This window comes from Lissotriton vulgaris, chromosome 6 (assembly GCF_964263255.1).
Source record: "Lissotriton vulgaris chromosome 6, aLisVul1.2, whole genome shotgun sequence".
Classification (NCBI taxonomy): domain Eukaryota; kingdom Metazoa; phylum Chordata; class Amphibia; order Caudata; family Salamandridae; genus Lissotriton; species Lissotriton vulgaris.
The window spans coordinates 1063433483-1063445906 of record NC_141694.1 but is presented as its reverse complement, the minus strand read 5'-3'; positions in this window follow the sequence as shown (position 1 = coordinate 1063445906).

Genomic DNA, 12424 nt, shown 5'->3' with positions numbered 1-12424 from the left:
GATCCACCAGAATATCTTCCGTAGCATGCGTAGGATGTTGAAGCATGCCGAGGAGACGTTGTTGACTTGCCTGGTCATGGAGAGGGAGGAGTCCAGGATGAAGCCCAGGTTGCGTGCATGGTCTGTCGGTTTGGGTGCGGTGCCCAGGGCGGGAGGCCACCAGGAGTCGTCCCAGGCGGAGGGAGAGGAGCCCAGGATGAGGACCTCCGTCTTGTCCGAGTTCAGTTTCAGGCGGCTGGTCGTCATCCACTCGGCTACCTCTTTCATCCCTTCGTGCAGGTTGGCTCTGGCGGCGGCGGGGTCGTTGGTCAGGGAGAGGATCAGCTGGGTGTCGTCGGCGTAGGAGATTATGCTGAGGTTGTGTTTGCGTACGATGGCCGCGAGGGGGCTCATGTAGACGTTGAAGAGGGTGGGGCTCAGAGATGATCCTTGGGGGACGCCGCAGATGACTTCGGTGGCCTCTGACTTGTACGGTGGTAGGCGGACTCTCTGTGTTCTCCCGTCGAGGAAGGAGGTGATCCACTCCAGCGCCTTGTCCTGGATTCCGACGTTGCTGAGGCGCCGTACTAGGGTGCGGTGGCAGACCGTGTCGAATGCCGCGGAGAGGTCTAGGAGGATGAGGGCCGCTGTTTCTCCATTGTCCATCAGGGCTCGGATGTCGTCGGTGGCGGCGATGAGGGCGGTCTCGGTGCTGTGGTTGGCTCGGAAGCCGGACTGTGAGGGGTCGAGGGATCCGTTCGTCTCGAGGAAAGCGGCCATCTGCTTGTTGACGGTCTTCTCGATGACTTTGGCTGGAAACGGGAGGAGCGAGATGGGGCGGTAATTCTTGAGGTCGGTGGGGTCCGCTGTTGGTTTCTTGAGTAGGGCGCTGAGTTCGGCGTGTTTCCAGCTCTCGGGGAAGATGGTGGTGTCGAGGGATGTGTTGATGAGGTCTCGCAGGTGGGGTGCGATGACAGCGTCGGCTTTGTTGAAGACGTGGTGAGGGCAGGGGTCGGTCGGTGATCCGGAGTGGATGGAGTTCATCTTGCGGATGGTGTCTTCGGTGCTGATCGGGGTCCAGGCGCGGAGGGTGGTGGTGGGGGGTGGTTGTTCGGTCATGGTGTGCGTTGGTTGGTTGTTGAAGCTGTTGTGTATGTCCGCGATCTTGTTGTGGAAGTATGAAGCCAGGGAGTTGCAGAGGTCTTGCGATGGGGTGATGTCGTTGTTTCCTGCGCTGGGGTTGGAAAGCTCTTTGACGATGTTGAAGAGTTCCTTGCAGTTGTGTGCGTTGTTGTCCAACCGGTCCTTGAATGCTGTTTTCTTGGCGGCGCGGATCAGCTGGTGGTGTTTCCGGGTGGCAAGTTTGAAGGAGGTCCTGTTGTCCGGTGTCGGTTCCCTTCTCCAGACTTTCTCGAGGGCTCGGCAGTTCTTCTTGGAGCTCTTGAGTTCGTCGGTGAACCATGGGGCTTTCTTGCTGCCGGGTCTGCTGGGCGGGGTCCTCAGTGGGGCGAGTTCGTCCGCGCAGTTGCTGATCCACTTCGTGAGGTTGTCGGCGGCCTGGCTGGGGTTCGCTGAGCTGGCAGGAGGGTGCTGGCTCAGGGAGGTGGCGAGCTGGTCTGCTGTGATCTTGTTCCAGCTTCTGCGGGCGGTCTGAGGTGTTGAGGGTGGGTGAGGGTGAGTGAGGGTGGGGGTGAGTGAGGGTGAGTGAGGGTGAGTGAGGGTGAGTGAGGGTGAGGGTGAGTGAGGGGTTGAGGGTGAGTGAGGGTGTATTATTTCTACCAAAAAGAGAGGAGGCATACGCAGGAACACATCACATATATATTTGTTAGTAAGATAGCTCAGTGGACTACTGCATCCACTGCAGAGATCTCCAATAGTCTAAAAGGTGTACGAATCCCGGCAGGCCCGCTATTCTTTACGTCCTTCTAATCAAGCATATATTGCCAATCATGCTCTCCAGGGCGCACACGTATGTACAGCCACACCCCCTCCAGCAGTAACACTGTTTCTTTGTAGCTGGATTTATGGGCAGAAAACCCCCCAAACAAACTGGGGGGGATTGAGGAGGGGCTACGAAACACAAAGGGGATGGCACATACCATGGTTACCGCACAGGGCTTGCCCGCATCCCCCGCCCCCTCCGTGCAAAGGTTTGTCGAAGTGAGCCTTGTGGCAAAGGGTGTTCAAGTGTTGGGTTTAAAAATGTACGTAAGGCATGGTATGTCCATGCTGCTATTAAAGTCCGGGTCTAACAGAGGGAGCCTCCTCTTAAGAGGGGTTTTGCTGCAGCAATCCAAGATGGCGGATTTGTTGAAAAGCTGCGAGTAAACTGACAGCATACTCGGCACCTTTTTATAAAAAAACGATTTGAGATGGCTTCCATCATGTCATGTGGCGATCTGAGTTAGTTCCGTCATTCCTTACGTAATATCTCCTTTGTCAAACTGTAGACATTTTGCTCGTTTCGGTCTGAATTTTATTTTTTTTCCTTCATTTTGCATCATCTTAATCAGTCCGTGTTATGTATGTATTGCCTGTTTTTTTCCAGGCTCTCTCCCGAGCGAGTAGTGTGCATAATTGTTTTAGGGGTTCTCCAGCCTTCCACACTTCTGGCAAGAGTTGGCGGGCCTAGACCTGTGCAGCAGGATTGCATAAATTAACCGGCACCGTTTACAGTGAGCGGACAGATGTAATCGGCCGTGTTTATTCTAGCGCTGGAACGATGCGCTGCAAATGTTCCTTGATTTATGGCGCGGTCTCGAGTTCTACACAGTTTACATTGGTCGAGGACAAAACTCGCTGGGTTTGCTAAAGTAGTTCAGAGGTTTCAAGATGTTTAGAGTAGCCGGATATTTGTAATTTTACGAGGATATGTTCTCTGAGCGGAACCAGAGCGGTGCGAGGAGGGTGCCGGGGAAATGGGTGTGGAGGCTGCAGGCCAATTCAAATCCACCCTTTCTCACAGCCCTTTTAGAAATCTGGCGTATAACACTGATTGACCAGTTTTGTTACCAGTCGCGAGACATGTGTGCATCCGAGCAGGCTAGGATGCACCGAGCCCCTAGAGTGTTGAGACATACGGGCTTTCCGAAGCCTGCGTTTCCGGTCCAAAGTGAGATTGTGCGCTCAAAATGGAGTCTTTATGTGAGGCCTCCGCCGGATAGATAGCTGGGGCAAAGAAAACGCCTCACGACTCTTACCTTGGTATTCACGGAGAGTCCCCGCCACTGGCCTGCAATGGTGGGAAAAGGAGAGGCCTTTTCCTCCTCCTGCCATGCTCCTCTGGCCTTTATGTTTTCAATTGGCGGCTGCAAAAACAAACAAATGCGACACGGCGGGAAGGGGAGGGGGCGGAGCGGGTTAAATTAAACAAACAAACAAGACGGACGGACGGAGGAGAGGGGAGGGGGGAGGAGAAATGCGACACGGCGGGAAGGGGAGGGGGCGGAGCGGGTTAAATTAAACAAACAAACAAGACGGACGGACGGAGGAGAGGGGAGGGGGGAGGAGAAATGCGACACGGCGGGAAGGGGAGGGGGCGGAGCGGGTAAACAAAGACGGACGTGCACGCGCTTTTAAGCTCAATGCGCATGCGCATTGAGCTTAAAAGTCACGGGCACTGCAAGGAATCGCCACGATTCCTTGCAGTGTGGATAAAGAGTGGATAAGTCCCAATACTCTCGCCTTGCTCGATGCGCATGCGCATCGACAGGCGAGACCTAAAAAGAGGGTGAAAGAGAGCAGAGGAGCAAAAATGCATAAAAGGCATAAAAGCAGAGAGCAGGGATGAGAGTAGCAGCAAAGCTGAGATGCTCCCTACTGGACCACCAGGGAACAGGGGTCTCGATCCTGGAAGGGTCAGGGGGCAGCAGCTACCAGGTGTAGCTGTGCGGCAAGGGAAGCAATTTACTGACAAGGTCATCCTCCATAATTCTATATGATGTAGTCTTGCCTTCAGAATATAAAATTCATCACCTCTAATATACTGAGAAATAAGGCCAGGAGGTGCCTTGATACACCAAGAGCCTACCAAAAACAAAATAATCAGCTTGTTTAACTTCTCCACCTTACTAGTCCTCACTTTTGAGATTTCCAACATAAAATGATAATTCTGAATCTAAGCATCCTAAACCACCGAAGGAAAAGAGCTTAACTGAGGACTTCCTTGACTACAGCATATTCAACTCATCTCCTTGTGCACGCAGTTTTTCTCCTCAAATATTTCCTATCTGATAGCAACCTTTTTCAACACTACATCTCCCCTACTCACAACAGGAAACTGTGTGAAACTTTGAACGAGGTGTGCATTGGTACTGTGGCCTGCTTTGGCCGACCACCTGTCTTAACAGGGGGTCAGGTGGACCAGTAAGGATCTGCAGGACAGTTACCTTGTCACCAAAGCAGGTTCCAGTCCAATTCCAGGCCCTATGGCTGACCTGCCATAGATTATAATGGAGTGGTCCTGATGCAAGAGATACAAGATGCTGAAGATGCTGTAAGATGCTGAGGGTGCAGTGAGGTTTGCGGGGGCCTCCTGGGGCTGCTACTCAGTCCCCGGTCTTGGTGAGTCGATGTTCCTTGAAGCCTTCTCAAGTCCAGCAAAAGCCCAGTTGCCACTGGACTACTGGTCTCCCAGTCACTGTGAAACCATTGGTCCCCTTTGGTCAAGGCTAGTGTCCATCTTGAGTAAGTAAACTGCATTCCAATGACTTGCCCGGTTCTTTTGAGCATTGAGACTTGTTCACCCTGGCTGCACAACAGCAGTCGGTGGCGATCATGGAATTGTGGCCACAGACTAGATAGGAAAGGCTTTGTCAACTTTTGTTGACCTTGTGGGATAACAGGAAATCAGCCAACCGACTCTTGGAGTTCACCTCTTTTATCTGGGGCTCAGGAGTCACCTTTTGTTGAGCCAGGCTCCACTTGCACATTCCTCTCTATGCTAGCTCAAGGATCAGCAGGTGTAGTTCATCAGCTGGTGCAGCCTCTCTTGCCAGGTCCAGGGAACAGCAGGGCAGTCCTTCTTTGGTCCTCTCTCTGGTTCCGATGTGATCTGAGGTCTGAATGCCCGAGGTGTATATTTATGCCTAGTAAGTGCCCTCGGGGGTGCAGTGGTTAATAGCCAATGGGCTACTAGGACCTTTCCACTTGATGATTTCCTGCAATGTGTGGCATCCAGCAGTCCCAGAGTGCAACATTCTGCCCACTCCCAAGATGGCTGAACTCTTCTCTCGGTGTGTGGAGATTGGTAGCCCACCCTGGAGGTGTAGTTACCCGAGGGCAGGGCTCGAGTCGGGGTATCACGTGGGTGGACGGCGTCCCCCCCCACTTATTTTACCAGGTGGACGCCGCGCCCCTGCTCACAAGCTGTACTTTCTATAATGGCGTCCACCCGGTAAAGTACGTGGGGGTGCCGTCCACCCTCGTGGTACCCCGACTCGTGCCCTGCGCTTTCAAACTTTGTTCTACGGTTTGCTAGAGTGACTCCGTAACAGCGTCATTTTAGAGCGCAGATTTCGGCTAGCTATCTGCGCTGTGATCTGGTGGCGCCTGCTGCTAGGTGGATAAACAGAAACTGGGTCTCCGGACGCAACAGCCTTAAGCGGAGGGAGGTGCCTCGGGGGCGCGCGCTCACAGTCCTCCGCTCTGTTGGAAATCCCTTAACGCACCCTGCTTTTCATTTATTTTTTTGCTTCTGGACATCTAAGAGCGTTTAAGAAAGATACGTTTTTTTCCCCCGAGTAGTTGCTAGATGGATCACAATGTTAAAAAAAAAAATTCCGTTGGTTGCGAAGGACAGAGAATTAAGACAAACATCTACATTACATTTAAGAAAATGGGCGTCTTTATCTGAGAAAATGCTTGTGATTCACAAATAGTATGTGGGAGCTTTGTAGCAGGTGTAATTCACTCGTTGGAAAATCAATGAGACATTTCGCAGATTCTGTAATTCCCTATACAACACAAATTACATTTAAGAGTAGGTCTTCCACACACTAAAGGTTACGCAGTATACAAAATTATATTAATAAAATAAATAAAACACGTTTTTGAACTGGATATCGCTCCCAGTACAGGGCTCGCAGCTGCTTTCGGCACTTTAAACTGAATAGATGTGTGCTCAAAGGGCTCCAGCCCCCCTCCCCCTGTCGTGTGTGTCAGCCTGGCTGAGACAGCTTCCCGGGCACACAGACAGCGGCACCAGAGCACTTCACAGGTCTTTAAAAGACCATTTTCTTGTGAATGAGGCCTTGTTGTGTTTTCACTCCTTCTTAGATCCCCTGCAGCTCCACTCTGCCGATTGCTGGAAGAATTAGCACCACCATAATTTCACTCTAGTTGCGCCTCTGATTGTAAATGTACACCATACTGCTCAGAAAGTAAAAAAACACCTATTCCCCTCGATTGCTTGGAAGACACTTTATTGGTTCATCATGAGTTCACAAATGGCAAGCACGTTAGTTTAATAGGCACTTTACTGTGAACGCCTGGGGAAGCTGTGAAACCTTAATTCCATCATTAACAGTAGCCTGAATGAACCTTCACCTCTGTTGTTTAATTTGTGCATGATGTAGGCAGACCTGAGGAGTATATAATGCAAGTTCTCCTATAACCACTGACGCATTAAGGAGACAGGGAGTGCATCCACCACAGTTCTATGTAATGCATTATCATGTTAATTAATAGTCTCCGGTTCTGTCAGTTAGTTATTCCCCTAGTTAAATTCTCGGAAAAACTGGAGAATCACATTACAGAAAACCAGGGGATTTTTTTTCCCACTGGAATAAGTTAAAGAAACTTTTTAATGGCTGGTAGAGCAATTTCCATCTGAATAATAATGTATAGTTCTCATTATGGTGGCCACAGAAAACTGTATATCGCTTTTAATTGGCTGGCTTTTAGAAAGTTACATTTTCCTTGCTTGAAGCATGTGTAGGTTAATCAGTATTTGCTCTTCAATGTTTCACAACTATTGATTGCATTTGAATGTGTGAAACACAACTTTTTTTCCAAGGCGTTTGGCAGCAGTTTCAAAATATTGTAGAGCTTCACGTTGCTGAATAGGGTGCAATGACTGATATCTATAGCTTAGTTTTCTATGAGTTGCAAGTGTCAGTCTAAGTGTCACACATACACACTGAAACCATGTATATGTCACATATAAGTAGGGCTCCCAGTTCTATGCTATTTATTTTTTTAATATTTCTGTCTGTATTTATCCATATTTATTTTTTGTCCATTTTATCTGTATTTATCCATATTTGTTTTGTGCTTTGCCTATAAATGAAGTTGCCAAACTGTACATTTCCATATTTATTTACCTGATAGACACTCACTCATACTTTGATGTCGGTCGTGTATTAGCTATTTGTGCTGGCAAATATTACATAACAATACATCCACTGTAAATACTAGCATTATACCATAAATGTATGTTGACATATCCCATTATTAAAAGAAATGTCATACTGTTTTTTAATTTCCATGCTGTCCAGCTGCTGGCCTTTAATTCATGAAAGACAGCACAAAGAGTCACTTAAAAGTAGGGCAAATGTCTGTATTTATCCACTTTTAAAAATAAATGCAAGCAGAAAACACATTGTTTTCTGTCTGTATTCATCTGTAAAAAATCCTTAAAAACTTAAAACGGGGAGCCTTACACATAAGCATCCTGAAAACCTGGCAGCTATTTGTATTAATTCTAGTTATGGACTAGTATCCCATCACTTTGCGACATGGAAGGCCATCCTAACTGAAATACACCATATCTACCTTGCATGGGAATCATTTCAACCCATTTTGTGCAGCTGCACTTTACAAGTTTCAGCACAATTAACTTGATAATGAAACTGGCTTGGTATTGGACCCCTTTCCTCATTAATGTTTATAAACCTCATGGGCCCTCCTCTGCCTCTTTGGAATCCATTGCCGTATGTGAACAGGTGGTTGATTGCTCATCGCCATGCAGATGATACTCAGTCTAGAAAGGTAGACCCTACAGCCCAGCACAATAAAAAATATGCAGACGCATTGGCGTTTTTAAATTTATGGTTTCCAATGCTGTAAGCGGTCTCACAAATTTTCCATGGTCATACATCCTGTGGCAATATAACATGTCCCATAATGTCTGCAATAACAGATGCACAGAGTATCAGGTTGAAACCATACAGAGTGCACCTTGCATTTTTTCTCATTGTCATAGTGTTTTAAACTTGTCAGTATATTTAAATGTGGTGTTCTAGGTAGCGTAATACATTTTATAGTTTTGATAATCACTAATGTAGTTTCTAGCATGTGGTTTTCTTTGGGTTTTTTCAACGCACAAACTCTGCTTTTGTTCATGGTGCCATGTTTTAGTATGCCTCGCTCACAGCACTTAATGGCTTGACTAATGTAGTTTTACTCCAAACTTCATCCACATTTGGGATGGTAATTCCTCCATACAAGGACCTTAAGTCACAGGCTTAAGTACTGAGCAGCTTCAATTGTTAAATCTTGCAATATGTGCAAATGATAGATCTGCTGCACATGTGATGTCACTTCCTGCCATGCTGTCACTTCCTGCCACGCTGTCACTTCCTGCCATGTGGTCACTTCCTGCTGGGCTGTCACTTCATGTTGTGATGTCACTTCCTGTTGTGATGTCACTTCCTGCTGTGATGTCACTTCCTGCTGTGATGTCACTTCCTGTGACTCCACCTAACTTGGAGAGTCCCCCCACCTCTTTTTTAGGACTTGAGCCCTGCCTGAGGGCTACAACCCCACAGAAAACAAAAACGGCTTGGCAACTGCTCTTCCCTCTTTGTACTAAACACCAAACCTTCTACCTGAACAAAAGAGCAGCCCCTCTCATGTGTGTCCACAATTTGCCGTTAAAAGGTAGCTTCCCCTTTAAAGCTCCCCCTTTGAGCTCACACAATGTGTGGCTTCCTGCAGGAGGAGGTAACACCTCTTCCAAAGGCAGACCCTATTGATCCCTCTCCTGGGAGTTCACACTTCTCCTTAGGAATGAAGAAGGTTGCCTTGTGGCCAGCATCTGCGAATGGCCACTGGAAAATGTGGTCAATAGAGTGGCAACTTTCTAAAAGTGTCGGAGGGATGGTCGGAAGCAAAAGCGAGGAGGCCGTATGGGGTTAATATTGAGATATTTATTGGTGGTAAGTAACACAGTTTGGTTACAAAAGGAATTCGGGTCAGGATGAACACAGTATGGTTTGGAGTTAGGCTTGTTTGCAGCACAGGATTTGTGGAGTAGGATGTCTTTCCAGGGATATTGATTGGAGGTCTGTCTTCTCGAATGTTCAAGGGCACAGCTACGGCCTACTGTCGTTCAGTCAGGATCCCGGAATGTGCTCCAAAAGAAACAAAAAAAAGGCTGCGGTCAATATGGCTGTCCTACTATAGGTTTGGTTACCGTCACCATACCAAGTTCAAAGAAAAAGTGCACGGAAAACTGTGAGGGCTTAAGGAAAGTTAAAGAGGGAGGTTGTAAGGGATGATAGAGATGGAGTCGCTGATCTCAATATATTATGGCTCCCAACAGCTGTCTGATAATGTATGGGCATAATATGGAGCGTCATTAGGAACAACAGCTTGTATGGAAAACGGAAGAAGCAAAAGCAGAGCCGCCACCAACTCTCTCCCCCATCCTTTATCCCCCCCTTCCCCTGATTTCCACGCCCGTCACGTACCGCTAAGAGCCACAACTCTCCTGAGTTGTGGCGGCTCGCACGTCCTCCGGGATCCACCACTCTTCTGACCACGTCTCAAGAGGGTCCGGATCCTCTTCTTTGGCTTCTTTTACTCCGGTGTCAGCGTTGCTCATCAACAGCGTTTCGGTCTCTCGGATTCTTATCCGGTGTCACACCTGACGTCTCGTCTTTCCGACTGTTCTGCTGGTCTTGACCTCTCGTTGTTGCTTCTGATTGGGTGAATTGGGCTTCCGGCCCGCCCACCTCGGGACGAATTACGTCTGGGTCACTTCCTGCGTTCTGTGTGAGGAGGGAAAAGTCGTCTGTTATTTTCAAAGTTCCGGATGGTTTCTTATGGTTGGGAATCTACGCTGGATATATCAGGGATCCCTTATTAGTGGTGGGTCCGTCCGTGCGGATTCCCTCACATTTCATTAAAAAAACAAAAACAAATTCAACCTGGGCATCAAGTTGGATTTAATGTAACAGTTATTTTGATACCTTGAATTTCCAATTTTAGCAGTCCCAAGGAGGTTGCTAGCTTTTCTGCAGTAAAAATGACGATTTGGGTGTTTTACTGTTAGGAGGTATAAAAATACATGCCCAAGTTTTCAATATACAGCAAAGTGCCTTAGAACTCTATAGACCTGCTGCAGGGGTATATGCCACCATGAGTGTGACAAAGTAAAACCGGTTTCCCAGCCTGCCACTGCAGACTGGTAGAGCAGTTTTAAACTGTTATTTTGACTTTGACATTTAAACTATTGACAAAGTCATGGTGGCACAACAAATGCCGCAGCCCATTAGGGACACTTTAACTTATAGGCCCTGGGTACCCCTGGTACCATATACCAGGGACTTATAAGTAAGTTAACTTATGCCAATTGAGTATACGTCAATTAAGCATACACTTTGAAGGGTTTAGAGCATTGGCGCTGAGGTCTAGTTAGCAGGCCTCAATGCACTCTAAGAGTAAAAAAAACTTCAGCATCACTCCAAAACCTTGGGGGTGACCAGTACAAAGAAGGCATTTCCTTACAGGTTTATTCTTTGAAACAGGTAATTTATGTTTACCAGATCATGATTGACAGCAATAGGTTTTACACTGGTATCATTTGTCACCGTAAGCAGGACATCCAGGAGAAAGAGAACTTTGGTGACATAAGGATTTTTAAAGATTTATAAGCACTTCCACACTATGCACACAAAGTAAAACTTCACATTCTACACATTGGAGGCTTTTACTACCAATACCAGTACCACTGGGTATATGGCACACTGCATTAATGAATTTTATTACAGTGGATCATATTAAAAAAAAATCTTTTTTTCCCATTGAAAGGGTTGCCACAGCTCATCAGTTGGCAATAGTGTTATCACAACACCTTATCAGATTACATGGCATTCCTTCTATCGTGATTACGAATAGGGGGGTACAGTTTAGCTCTCAGTTTTGTTAAAAATTGTGTGTGCAACAGGCATTGCCGAGTACCCGCCCCTAAGCACCCCTATTCCTGTGACCTCGTGGTTACCACCCCCTCTCCCCCAGGCATAGTTCCCACACAAAATACCAACAGAACTTTTTTTTGGTTAGGGGTCGTAGTAACCCCAGCCTATTTTATTAAGAAAAGACAACACCCCCATAACACTCCGTACAATATTATTTATGAAATTTGTGTACAATATTATTTACAATATTTGAGGATGGCTAACCTTAACAGAGATTCTAATACAATAGTCATCCCTAATCCTAAACTAAAGAATATATATACATTGTTTCTGCCTGTCCTACATTGAGCTTATGGGCAAGGTCAAGACTGGTCCCAAGACCCCCCAGAGTGACCTTGTTAAAGAGGCCCATCTGCCAAGAAGGTTTCTTACCTCGGGAACCCCCTTTGTCCTCAAATACCACCCCCAAGGGGCTGCACTGTTATGCTAACTTGGAGCCTCCACGCCTGTGCAGCGATTGGCCTCAAGGACCTGCTGGAAGCGTGCCCTTCTCTACCCCTTGCACCCTCCAGTCGACTGGCTGAAAGCCCCCCTGGAGTTCCATGAGATACTGCTGCCCCCCAGCCATCCAGATTAACAATGGGGATGCATACTAAGGACCGTAAATGCCCCACCAATCATGATCTTACCGCTACAGGAAAGGGTAGTTCTCCAACTATCTGCCCTGCCCCCACACCTGACCCAAGGTCATGCTTTGTCTCATGCCCTGGTCAACCATGCCAACAAGTTTTCTAAGAGAAACTCATTCCCCAACTTTGAGAGGTGGAAGTCATCCTGTAAGAGAAACCGCCCCCACCCGAATGCATCCATGTGAGATGGTCTGGAGTACTGAAAGTGCTGGTTGGATCCCGGTGGCCCTGCATTTTTGCGAAGAAAAAAATCGCCACCAAATGGCAATAAAGACCTGTGAAGTGCTCGGGTGCGGCTGTGTGCGTGCCAGGAAGCTGTCTGAGCCCGGGCTGCCACTCACGACGGGGGGGGGGGGGGCTGAAGCCCTCTGAAGCCCTTTGATTCCAAAGGGTGTTGCGCGTCTGCCATCCCTTAAGATCCCTCTGCACTATGAAAGTGCTGGTTGGATCCCGGTGGCACTGCATTTTTGCAAATAAGAAAATCGCCACCAAATGGCAATGTACGCCTGCTGCAGAACGTCCCTCACCCCTTAATGCCCTCAAGAATGGTAAGAGAGCAGAGGACTCATGCCACACCCCTTCCCAACCTTCCCCAAGGAAACTACAATAGAAGCT